Source organism: Coregonus lavaretus (genome assembly GCF_964263955.1).
Source record: "Coregonus lavaretus genome assembly, chromosome: 5".
Taxonomy (NCBI): Eukaryota; Metazoa; Chordata; class Actinopteri; order Salmoniformes; family Salmonidae; genus Coregonus; species Coregonus lavaretus.
Genome location: NC_139992.1, coordinates 67,617,467 through 67,631,048, shown reverse-complemented (window position 1 = coordinate 67,631,048; position 13,582 = coordinate 67,617,467). Strand labels below are relative to the sequence as shown.

The window sequence follows — 13,582 nt, the reverse complement described above, 5'->3', positions numbered from 1 at the left end:
TCTATACAAGGCGGTGTCAGAGGAAGGCCCTCAAAATTGTCAAAGACTCCAGCCACCCTAGTCATAGACTGTTCTCTCTGCTACCGCACGGCAAGCGGTACCGGAGTGCCAAGTCTAGGTCCAAAAGACTTCTCAACAGCTTCTACCCCCAAGCCATAAGACTCCTGAACAGCTAATCATGGCTACCCGGACTATTTGCACTGCCCCCCCACCCCATCTTTTTACGCTGCTGCTACTCTGTTAATTATTTATGCATAGTCACTTTAACTCTACCCACATGTACATATTACTTCAACTACCTCAACTAGCCGGTGCCCCCGCACATTGACTCTGCACCGGTACCCCCCTGTATATATAGCCTCCCTACTGTTCTTTTATTTTACTTCTGCTCTTTTTTTCTCAACACTTTTTTGTTGTTTTATTCTACTTTTTTATAAAAAATAAATGCACTGTTGGTTAAGGGCTATAAGTAAGCATTTCACTGTAATGTCTGCACCTGTTGTATTCGGCGCATGTGGCCAATAAAATTTGATTTGATTTAGCAGATGCTTTTATTCAAAGCGACTTAGTTACGCACGCATACCATTTTCATATGGGTGGACCAAGCGGGAATCAAACCCACAACCCTTGGCATTCCAAGCGACATGCTCTACTGACTAAGCCACACAGGATTTAGTAAATATCATTGAATGTAATCTTGAATGTCAAGATCACAATACAAGAATCACAGTTTACATTCTGCTAAGAATTCTGTTAACATTGATCTTTGATCCAAGGCCTGCTTTCTGTGTGGCTGATGGTCAGGTGTCAATTTCACAATCTGAGCCCTGAAAATGGATGAACAGTATTGGTAAAAGAAAACAGTAAACATTGTATTGATGTCTTTCACCCATGACTGTTCTGCTCTGCTGCCTTTACATTACCTGTGGCTTTTGGCTGGTGTATTGCCTCTCACCAGAACACTGGTTGGAATTCCGTTCACTTGCCCTATGATTTAATTTGCCTTTGTTGCCTCTGACAAGCCATCATTTACTCCCATCATCTTCCTCAGTTCTCGTCTCCCTTCAGACAGATACAAGCCCAGTTATATATATTGCTAATATCCACTGGGATCTGGGTGAATCAACAGAGCCTTGGACTTCTTTGCCAATTACCTTTAACCTTCACATCCTTCTCCCTATGACTTTACACAGGACTTTACTCAGGGTTTGGCTAATATAGCATGGAGAATATTGGCTCAAGCAATTAACCTTCCCACATATTAAATATCTGAGAGCATCGTCTCAAGTATCTGTAATTAATTCTGCAGTTAACTGTTTTACAGCTTTACCCTTTTACATGCTCCATTACCCACATTCATGATAACCATGTGCCGCACATATATTACATACCATATAGCAGGCAAAATTACATCCAAGCTTCTCATCATCAAATGGGCTGGGGCATATAATCTGTTTCCGTAAGTGGAGGATCTGTGCTTGGCTCTTGGAGGTCTATCTGAAACTGATTGAATCCTGGGCCCGCCTTAGTTTACTGTTACAGATGTAGGATCTTAATTTGATCACCCTGTTGCATCAGACCTTTCCTGCAATGCAGGAAATGTAAAACGTGTAGTGTATTTGAGGTTTAAACAGGCTTCTGAAGTTTGTCATTCCCTTATGAAAAATGTATCAAACCCTACAAAAATTTCAAAACATCCACACAATAATTCGCATTTCCTGTTGCTGCAGGATTATTTTCCTTCTGTAGCAAACTGTCTCCAATTAAGATCCTACATCTGTAATACTGATTTACAATGGTGCTGGAATCAATAAAATTATTTGTATCTGATGCTATATGTGGACAGGAGGACCAAGCAGCAGGTATAAATGGAGTGGTGGAGCAGAGCAGCTTCCCAGACAGCGATCTGAACTCCTCTCACCACTTCACACTGGTCGCTGTGAAAGGGATACCATCTGTGCAAGTTCCCACAGCAAATCTACAGCTCTATCACATGGCTTGCAGTAGTCCTGCCTGTGTTCAGCCCCAGTGTCCCTGCCCCCAGAGGCCTGACTACGTTAATTGTGCTGTTGTTTTATCTGCACAGTCCACACCCTAAGGCAACTCCATCTGTTGTACGACATTGAGGAGATACTGCAGTACAGCGAGGGGCATAGAACTCAGCCAGCCAAAACAACCAGAACCCTCTTCGCTCTCAACCCAAGGATTACATACTACCAGCTACATCACAAAACCATAGGAAATAGATGGACAGAGATGCATCAACTAGATTTAGACAGTGTCACTGAATATGCAGTTATTACCATATTTCATAAACCCATCCATTGTTTTTTTCTTAATGCTTATACCCAATGGTGACCATGTTTGGAATGGTATGTCCTACTCCTAGGAATAATCTTGGGATTTACACAGTAGATTAATACACTGTGCCATTGAGTGGACTGTGAAATGGAAATACAGGATTGTGTGCAAGGTCATACGATCTAATGTCATAAGGAAATATAGCATGTTTTAGTGCCAGTGAAATTTTTATGAAACCTGTTATTCCCAAGGACAATGCTTTATCAGGAGAAGCCACCCTGATTATGGCTTTATGAGATAGTCCATTTAAAGAGCCACTGAAGCATGTGAAACACTCGCAGGAAACAACACCCACAATCATTAAATCTACCTCTTTACAATCATTAAGGTAATTCATAGTGTATTACTATAATTTCTGTGCTCATCAATGTGCAGAATAAAAGTGCAACACACAGATACACAATTTCTTCTGTTTCGAATAGAATCCACATTCGACAGGCAGACAATGTCAGGCAACCTCCCCTTATAATTTTGACGGACATGCTGCATTGATGGGGAAATATATTTGAAACACATGACATGTTAACAGAATCATTTCACGGTTCAGTGTGCTCACACTTTGATTTATCCTGGAGCCGCCCAGCCAAAGGTCCCAATTGAAAAGATTTATGGGCCAGGGCCAAGTATCTATTTTGATTTTGAAAAAGAAACCCCAGTCTCAACAACGGTAGATTGCTGCACGAGTATAACTCTATTCGTATTCCAAATCACTCATAAAGTCAAACGATTTCAGAAAAAGGTGATATAGAAAAAGGGATGAATGATAAAAAAAAAGAGAAATGCCCTTCCTTTGTTTATCATGACCTGTAGTAAATGGTATCTAAGGGACATTAACATCCTTAACACAAAATACAAAACCTGTTCTGGGACTGTGTTAATAGCTTCATCTCTTTTAGGTGTTCATCTTTCTATCAAAACAGGCCAATCCCCAATTCGGTACTATACAGAATTTAGGAGCTGACCATTTGTTCATCCCACTGAAATGGTTCCATCCTATCAACTCAGATGACTGAATGCATGCCTCATCCCCGACCCGGCAGAGTGTTATTCCAGGCTCTGTGATTTGGGAGCGTTCGTTTGACCAGGACAGCTTCCTCTGATCCTTTAATTGTTGTGACCTGTTTTACATTCACTTGAGTTTGGTGTGATAAACCGCTGCTGTGGCTACCATAATCCTGCGACACGACGCATGCTAGTTTCTCATCAGGTTTGGTGGGTTGGAGATAACATTGTGACGTGTGGCTGGTGACATCCTAATCTCAATGTGAATGGCGCTAATCACCAATGAAAATTGCAATCAAAAGGGCACGTCCTCACCAAACTGGGAGATAATTGTGCGACTGTGCCGATAGCAAAAGGTCAATCACTTGTACCATCAAAGCTTTCAAGTAATTATTAATTAGAAATTGTGTTTACATTAGAGATTTTTTGGATTAAATAACAGTTAAGGGTAAGGCCAAATATTGTTCCATTGTCTCCTGAGTGGCGCAGTGGTCTAAGGCACTGCATCGCAGTGCTAACTGTGCCACTAGAGATCCTGGTTCGAATCCAGGCTCTGTCGCAGCCGGCCGCGACCGGGAGACTCATGGGCGGCGCACAATTGGCCCAGCGTCGTCCAGGGTAGGGGAGGGAATGGCCGGCAGGGATGTAGCTCAGTTGATAGAGCATGGCGTTTGCAACGCCAGGGTTGTGGGTTTGATTCCCACGGGGGGCCAGTATAAAAAAATATATATATGTATTCACTAACTGTAAGTCGCTCTGGATAAGAGCGTCTGCTAAATGACTAAAATGTAAAATGTTGATAAAGTTTATCATTCTACAATTTTCTATTTAATTTACAATCTAGCCTTTTAGCTTGGAAACACGCATTGTAGCACGCTATTTATTTTCCTGATTTAATGTATTTCTACCAGGTCCATCCTGCATTTCATGACCACAAAATAACATTAAGAATCTTTACAATTTCTTGACATATTAGCCATTTCATTATTTTCAGAGAAAGGGCTCTGCGATGATCCACTCCTAAATTCAGTTTGCCATTGTCCTCCAGCCAAAAATCTAAAGCTTTTTATGAAAGTGTACGCCGCTGTGTGTCTGATCTGTCCCTGCCAGCTGTGTACAGAGGGAGCCCTCTAGTGCCTTACCATGGGATCTTGAAGAGGGCTTTGACGGGGTGCATCTCAGACAACGGGGGTCTCCATCAGCCAGCTCTATGGCTGTGATGCCCAGCGACCACACGTCACAGCGGGCGTCATACGTGGAATCATACTGCTGCTCACAGGCGATGACCTGGGATGACACAGGCAGGACAAGCATGACACAAGCAGGTGGACACTTCTCATGCAAGTTGCTGTTTCTTGCTGTAGATGATGATATGAAGATAATATATTAGCAACAGTGAGGTAGTGACTTCGTATGGGTACCTAAAGGCTTTCATTGTTTCTGAAGCTGAAATAAGATGAAATAACAATGCAGAAAATCAACTCATTTTAAAATTGTCTGTGTTTAAAATACACATTGTAATGTTGATTTAAAAAGGTTAGTTAAATTCATTAATCAGGTGAGTACATACTCACTTGTTTATCTCTCTCTACAGTCCATATAGCACATCTAATGCAACTCATTGGTGTCATCATGTAGGATATTTCTGTGCTAAAATGTATTCGGTGTTCTCATGTAATTGCAAGTAAAGGAGTTTAGTGGCGCATGTAAAAAAAAAGCTAACCTCAGGTGCCATCCAAAAGGGAGTGCCAATGGATGTGTTTCTTTGCAAACGTGCACTCGTCAGCTAAGCAGAGACACCTGAATAGAATTTAGGCTATTTAATATAAAACACAACATCCTCAGGTCATCCGTTTTTGGGGCAAAATCAAGATTTTATATATTATATCACATGACCTGTTATAATTACATTCACAGTTGTTTAATGTGATGTATATTTGTGTGCATATTACATGAATGTGAATTACATAAACAGAGGGAAAGTGTGTGAATAAATCAATAGCAATATGGCATATCATTTGGTGTGACAACCTGCCATACCACCATAATAATTTCTAATTAAGTGGGACAGATTTTTATCAGCAGGATTCCACTTCATTCTCAGCACACAGAGGACATAAACATGCCCGGGGCAACTCAAAGTCATTTGCCAGAACAGCTTTCTTTTCATATGCAAAGGATCAAATAATGCAATTTAAATTGGCAATAATAGCCTTAGGTTAAGCTATGGTCCATGAAATACAAAGATGTTACATAGGGTCAGTAACAAAGACATGGAACGAGGACTGCATCACAGCATTGATGCCCATATGTTTGTATTTATCTGATAGTCTTTACCAATAATAACGTGGACAAATAAAAAAAATGAATTAACCGTCAACTATCAATGATGAGTCATCTGTTAAAGGCCCAATGCAGTCAAAAACGTGATTTTCCTGTGTTTTATATACACTCACCGGTTTATTAGGTACACCACCCCGTTCACGAAAATGGATCACTCCTACAGAGTCACGTGGCCGTGGCTTGCTATATAAAGCAGGCAGACAGGGATCGAGGCATTCAGTTACTGTTAGATTACACGTTCTAATGGGCAAAACGAGTGACCTAAGCGACTTTGAGAGTGATATTATCGTCGGTGCCAGGCACGATGGATCCAGTATCTCGTGATCCCATTGCGTCAGAATGGACCAACATCCCTGTGGAACATTTCCGACACGTTGTAGAATGCCCCAAATAATTCAGGCTGTTCTGGAGGTAAAAGGGGGTCTGACGGTACCAGATGGATGTACCTATTAAACTGGCCGGTGAGTGTATATTTCCACACTATGAGGTTGGAATAATACTGTGAAATTGTGAAAATTATGATAATGTCCTTTCAGTGTAAGAGCTGTTTGAAAAGACTGCCAGAATTTTCAGCCTGTTTTGGTTGGATGGAGTGGTAAATTAGTTAATAAACCAAGAGAGTTTCAAACCTCTCTGCTAGTTTTCAGTTTTCCCCTTCCCACTCTGACCACTCCCAAACATTCCTAGCAAAAGTCTTACTTGAGAAATTGTTCTTTGCTAAGAAGATATTTTTGTTCATTTTTGACCATTTTAATTGAAAACAATCCCAGAAATGATTTGATATTGAGATTTTAAAAAAGTCTGCATTGGACCTTTAAATGAAGGCCCAGACAGAAGTAACAGAGCTCACAAACAACTTCCCAGAGCCTCCCTTTAAAATGCATGTATCTCTTATTCAAACCATCAATTGGCCAAAGTGCCCCCACAACAGGAAAACAAAGCCATTACCAAAGTCAACAAGCTTGACTCCTCCCTCGGTAGTCAGAAGGATGTTGTTTCCTTCGACGTCACAATTAATAATCTGGTTGTTGTGTAAATGCTGGAGACCCTGGCAGGCGGGAGGAGGAAAGCAAATGGGGGGTTTAATAAGCATCAGTAAAGCCATTATTAACTGTTTGTGATTAGTACCATTTGAATGTGTTTCAAACAAAGCTGTCTACTGCCATGCATATTATTCCCACACCCTGCCCCCTCAATCCTCTGCCCACTGTATGTGGATGCCACACCCTTCTGTCATTAGGCATTTTACAGTTGGCCATCTCACCAAGAGGGCGGCGTATAAAATGTATGCGATAATGGTCTCCAGCAGTTGCTGGCCTCGCATGAGCAGTTCTTTGATGATATCTGTGACTGAGCCCCCGTTGCACAGCTGTGTGTGTGTGTGAGACAGAGCGAGATAAACAACAGTGGCTCCTCCAATACTCGCCACTCTAAAATTATGATTAATTACCAGAGCCATCCCTCCCACACATACAACTACACTGGAGTCACAACTCCTTCTTGCAAAGCTTTTAAACTTGAGATTTTTCCCAATGTAGGAGGGTGACCTCCTCTCAGCTCTGCGATGGATTTCACTCCAATCATTTAAAGTAAATCTACTGTTTGTGATCCTTCTAGTGCTCAAAGAGACAACAACAAAGATGGGCCATAGTCTACTGTAAGACTGTGTTGATCATATTGGTGGAAATGTAACACAGGAGATAAAGTGCAGCTACCTATACTGGGCACAATCAGACACTGTCATGTTTGACAAGCACACACCACTGGGTTATATTGCCTCCAATGACAAAGTCCTACTGTATGAGCCCTTAAATGACTAATTGCATGTAGTGCGGTATTGTACAGTATACAATATTTGACTGGACTGTAAAGCTGGGCAAAGTCCTACTTTATAAGCGAGACAGAAAGACCCAGGGGATCTCACCTCTAGAACAAACCAGAGCTGTCCCTGGTTGGACAGGGTCCTCAGGATGTTGTACTCAGCCTCAATCTCCTCATCAACATCCTTTGTCAAGGAGGACACATTAACATCAGTCACACAACATTTTGACTGAACACCAACACACAAGTCACAAGAAGGCAAAACAAACTGCAGAGAAACTATTTACATTTCTAAAAAAGGATGTTGAAATGAAATTTAAGGGAACTAAAACACCTTCAATCAGAGCCCAGAACCATTAAACACAGGGAAACTAACTCTTGGTTAGAAGTACCAATGAAGCTTCTTCTATATCAGTTTAAATATCAGTGGAAGTGAAGAGAAAGCGTCACAGAGGCAGAATTCCTCTTCCTGGATGTGTGAACGATACTGTCAGCAGTCTAATCAAGGAGAGGGATGAGCAGGGAAGCAGCTACATCTTCATACCCGGCCGGGGAGCTGCAGCAGGGGGCTAGCAAGAGCCGCAGGAGGGATTGAAACACTGACACAATCACAAGCAAGCACTCAGCTTGAGTCTCACAAACACTACATGGCTCCACTGCATGGCCCCCAGCCTCAGCACGACAGACAGGTCTGCCAGCTAGCTGCACATCACTAAGGTAGTGGCATACATAAAGGGGGAGGGAGATGGTAAGGACGACTGTGGGAAGTGGATGTAGAAATGGATGAAAAGGAGACCGGTGGGGAATTTACTTGGGAACAGTAAACACAGGGACAAGTACAGGGGGAGGCAGGTACAGGGAAATAAGCAAAGGAACTTACTCTGTTTGTATGCTTGGTATACTGAAAGAAGCCAAACAATAGTCAAGAAAAACAGAGATTATTTCCTTTATTAATTTGTTTGTTTAGTCAGGGTTGACATTTCTGGCGAAAACGAGGAAGAGGCCCTAAACTTGCTAAAGTGGCATATCGATTGATTGTGGCACTTTTGCATTTAACTTACATTGATTGGGTCCAGGACTTAACTGCTGCCTGACTCCCATCTTTCCTGTTGTTCACTCTAGACTTTTCCATAGTTTCCTTTACCAATGGTCTCTGCAGTATCCCAGTCACCCGATGGATCCACCAGGCTCCCCAGACGGATCATACTGGCCTTGTAAGGGTACAGTCCATACAACGACCTCCTACATAGAATTATAGAGATCCAAGAGAAATGCTTCATTCACATACACACATGTTGGAACTAAATTAAATGTGTATCCCTGCCAACACTTTCTCCTCTCTATGGGAAGCTTTGCTAATCAAGGAAAGATAGCAGGCAATGTGTCAGTATAGCTTAGCTTCAAAACATTTTGCATATGGCTTTGACCACACTGATCTACATGCAATGCTTCACCAAAACACACGTTCTCACTACCGATATATCAACACTAAAGATATTAACAGCTTGCTATATATTATGTTATACAGTAGACAACTAAACCACTGATTGAGCTCAATGACACATCTATTTGGCCAAGGGACGCACTTAACAGGTTTAAAGCTGCCGAAGAGAAAGCAAAATTCAAACCAAACGATGGTACTTACATTGGGAGTGTTATTTTCTGCTGACTCATTTAGCCTGGACAGTGCACACAAACGACTAAAGTGTCTAACAGTAAAACAAGACCCATACAGATTACGCTTGCTTATCCCCGAGAGGACATGTAACAAGTAGCATTGCACTGGGACCCTGAATTAGCACGCACCACAGGGACCCTGTCGATGTCCAGGGACACTCCACTAAGAACACTTAAATCTCTTCAGCATCAATTGGATTGGCCTGAGATTACCTTGACTGGTGCTTTTCTCTACCCCACCCCCAGGCTCCACACAAATCAAACTGAAAGAGCTTACTAAAATATAATTTTCTATCTGACTTTGGTGTCTTTATTCCATGACAGGTGGGATATTAAGTCATATTAAGTAATCGCATAATGAGGGGCGATTTCCTGGACACAGATTCAGCCTAATCCTGGACTCAAGAGCATTTTCAATGGTGATGCTCCATTGAGAATGCTTTTTAGTCCAGGAATAGGCTTAATCTGTGTCCTGGAAACCGCCCCATAATATCATAAATTAAGGATAAGTCACTATTATCAAAGCAGAAGGGTTAGGCCTGTAATAAATCAGTCTGAGGTGTATAAAGTGAGGCCATAAACAACATGACAGACATGATGTTTCAAAGGTGCAAAGCAAGAGGTGCCAAAACATACACCTGAGTGAGTAGTAGTGCGATGTGATGGATCAGAAAAAACATTTACATATGTATGTACTCCATATTCCCTGAATGATGGATATTCTCAATGAGAGGAGTTCAATTCTCACATCTCTTCAGTTTGTCACATAAGTGCAATGTATCACAGAGGTTGACTGACCCTGTGGGAGATGGGGGAGTGTTTATTTTGAGCACCGGTTGACGTGAAAAACGTCAACGATATTTGGACCACCAGGGCTCTCTCTGTCACTGCACCAGCTTGGATAGATTTATGAATTGGCGTAGAAGCAGGGTGAGTGATGGCTTGACACTAGATGGATATAACTGATCTGAAACATGCAGCGCAAAGTGGTGACTGATGTCCTTCAATGTGTCCTTCCTCAAAGAAAGCAAACATAACGTGGACAAGGGGGAGAGAATAGACTTCTTTGAAAGTCTGCATGTGTAACACTAGGCGAGACCACTCAATCATTTTCCTCCCTGTCTGACTTCAGATAAAAGACAACGCTATCATCATTGATCAGCCGGAAATTAATCTAACAGCTCAGTCCCGTTCAAATATAGTAAATCACACATGCCTCGTGTATCAACAAGGTGAAAAAGCTTTTTTGGAGCCATTGATTACTCTCAACGAATGGGACATATTTGTTTCTAAGCATCTGTGAGTCTACTCAGCACATTGCATACATTGTGGTTCTCCTGTTGCCCAGACATCTGTGTCAGGCTATTGTAACAACAGTAGGCTCATATTGCTAGAGAGCAGCTGTGTGGTCAAGGTGGCTGGCAGCATCAGACACCAACTCTCCAATATCAACTTTCTCCTGGTGTTCAAGCCGCCGATCTAAATTAGTGGGATATTGCCAGTCCAGCTGGTATTATTCTCAGGAAAATACTCAATTGATGGCTAAAATGTATATATATATTTTTTTGTAAAAGGTCAAAGTTTAAAAGCTATATCAGAACATAACTAAAGACACATGTAACACTATGAATGAAACTAAATACTATGTTATGTAACCATTTACACCGCTCTAATGTCTCCTCTTGAATTTCAAACATCACACTGACAGTAAGCACTGGTAACAAAACAACAATGCTAAGACAAATACTAAAAAGAAGACCTGTCAATATTACATCATCCATACACAGTCCAAAAACCCATATCTCCTTTATCCTCAAATATTACATAAAATATATACTGTATTACTCTAAATCTAAAACTGAACTCTCAAAAATATTTTCAATAAAAGCTTAAATAGCCTATCGTGAATTGAAAAATCATGCATGCCTTGCTTGTAACAGTTGATTCCCTATCACATTCTGCTAAGTGTGTCTCTGTGTCTATCCTAGCAACATGTCCCTGACCAAATCATGCTAATCAGCCGTGATCAATTATTCATCCAGTAGTAATCAGCAATGCGATCTAGTTCTAAATATTCAGGTGCCAGATGTATCCAGTCATAATAGAGGCAGATCAAATCAAATTTTATTTTATTGGTCAAATACCCATATTTAGCAGATGTTATTATGGGTGTAGCGAAATGCTTGTGTTCCTAGCTCCAACAGTGCAGTAGTATCTAACAATTCACAACAATACACAAAAATCTAAAAGTAAAATAATGGAATTAAGAATAACACAAAAAATGTTCTGGGCTAATACTGTAAGAATTAACACGTAGCCAGGCTCTAAAATAGAACTTGGTTCTATTTGTGATGCTCGATGCGCTGCAAGTCCCGCCTCTCCCATCTCCTCATTGGTTTTTAGGAGCATATACCCACATGGGTGATCGAAAGATGAACGAAGGTCCACACTCCAGGTGGTAATGCACCTTAAAGTTGGTTGCCAACCGCCATATAAAATCCAAAGAAGAAGAAGAAGCCTGAAGGAGGAGAGAACTAGAAACTCACTCGGTTTACCCTTTTATCTGTGGATTAATTGTCGGAGTAGAGGACCTTGTGTATTTCAGGTAAAATAACAACCCAATGTTTATTTCCCAGGACAAATTAGCTAGCAACAGCAAGCTAGCTAGCTAAATTGCCATACATGTTTAATGGTTTTCGACCTGTCCCTAAGTTAATATAGTTGGTTCAGAGTTCGTTTTGATATTTCAACTTGCGTGTCCTGATTTCGTCTGGTGTGGGTGGACAAAATCAACATACTGGCGATGTGCGGTCTGGTCAGTATGTAAGCGTTTTTTCAGTGTAAAATGTTTTATTATAATAATTGGGGATGGAAAAACGCTTTCAGTGTAAACTTAAATGACTAAAACCAGATAAATGATGTGGCCTCGTGACTAGCTCTTAGGAAACTTTGCGATATTTTGTTTTTTTATGTATAATTTTTTACGTTATTAGCTCGGGAAATATTTTGTGTCATTACATACAGCCGGGAAGAACTATTGGATATCAGAGCGGCGGTAACTCACCAGAACTACCAGCATTACGACCAGGAATACGACTTCCCCAAAGCAGATCCTTTGTTCGCTCTCCCCAGAGCAATTGAACTGATTCCAGAGGACGACCCAAAACATCGCCGGCGGAGGAGAGGCACTCGAGGTGGCCTGCTGGTTCGACTTAGGAGGCGCGCACACCACCCACCGCTTCCGAGTATATTACTCGCTAATGTTCAGTCTTTGGATAACAAAGTTGATGAGCTCAGGGCAAGGATTTCTTTCCAGAGAGACATCAGGGCCTGTAACATACTTTGTTTCACGGAAACATGGCTCTCTCGGGATACTCTGTTGGAATCGGTCCAGCCAGAGGGATTCTCAGTTCATCGCGCAGATAGGAATAAATATCTCTACGGGAAGCAGAAGGGCGGAGGTGTGTGTTTCATGATTAACGACTTATGGTGTAATTGTAGTAACATACAGGAACTCAATTCTAGGTTCACCCGACCTAGAATACCTCACAATCAAATGCCGACCATATTATCTCCCAAGATAATTTTCCTCCGTTATAGCCACGGCTGTTTATATCCCCCCTCAAGCCGATTGTCACGATCGTTGAACGGAGTAGACCAAGGCGCAGCGTGATGAGCGAACATACTTTATTATCAAAAGTGATAACACGAACAAAACAATAAACGATAACGTGACGTCCTAGGTTAAACACAACCAACACGGAACAAACCAAAAGGAACAAGATCCCACAACTACTGTGGGAAAACAGCCTGTTTAAATGTGGTTCCCAATCAGAGACAACCAGCAACAGCTGACACTCATTGCCTCTGATTGAGAACCACACTGGCCAACATAGAAATGAAACAACTAGAACTACAACACAGAACATAAACACATAGAATCTACACACCCTGGCTCAACATATAGAGTCCCCAGAGCCAGGGTGTGACAGTACCCCCCCCCCCAAAGGCGCGGACTGCGACCGCGCCTCAACATAAACCAAACAGGGGAGGGCTGGGTGGGCATTCCTCCACGATGCGCACCCCTGGCTTGGTGCGTGGAGCAGGAACGGGCCGGACCGGGCTGACGATGCGCACCCCTGGCTTGGCGCGTGGAGCAGCAACGGGCCGGACCGGGCTGACGATGCGCACCCCTGGCTTGGTGCGTGGAGCAGGAACGGGCCTTACCGGGCTGACGACTCGCACCCCTGGCTTGGTGCGTGGAGCAGGAACGGGCCTTACCGGGCTGACGACTCGCACCCCTGGCTTGGTGCGAGTGGCAGGAACAGGCCGGGCCGGGCTGGCGACGCGCACCGTAGGCTTGGTGCGAGGGGCAGGA

At 42.4% G+C, this 13,582-nt stretch overlaps 1 pseudogene across 1 annotated transcript in view; it reads right to left on the bottom strand.

Annotated features, from left to right (window-relative positions):
- LOC311129327 (myosin-IIIb-like) overlaps positions 1-13,582 on the bottom strand; it is a 107,374-nt pseudogene that overhangs the window by 81,915 nt on the left and 11,877 nt on the right. The window contains exons 2-7 of the transcript in view: positions 8,589-8,769; positions 7,631-7,711; positions 6,971-7,075; positions 6,655-6,754; positions 5,087-5,163; positions 4,506-4,650 (exon numbers count right to left, since the gene is read on the bottom strand). The product of the transcript in view is annotated as a myosin-IIIb-like (transcript). The remainder of the gene's footprint in view (positions 1-4,505; positions 4,651-5,086; positions 5,164-6,654; positions 6,755-6,970; positions 7,076-7,630; positions 7,712-8,588; positions 8,770-13,582) is intronic.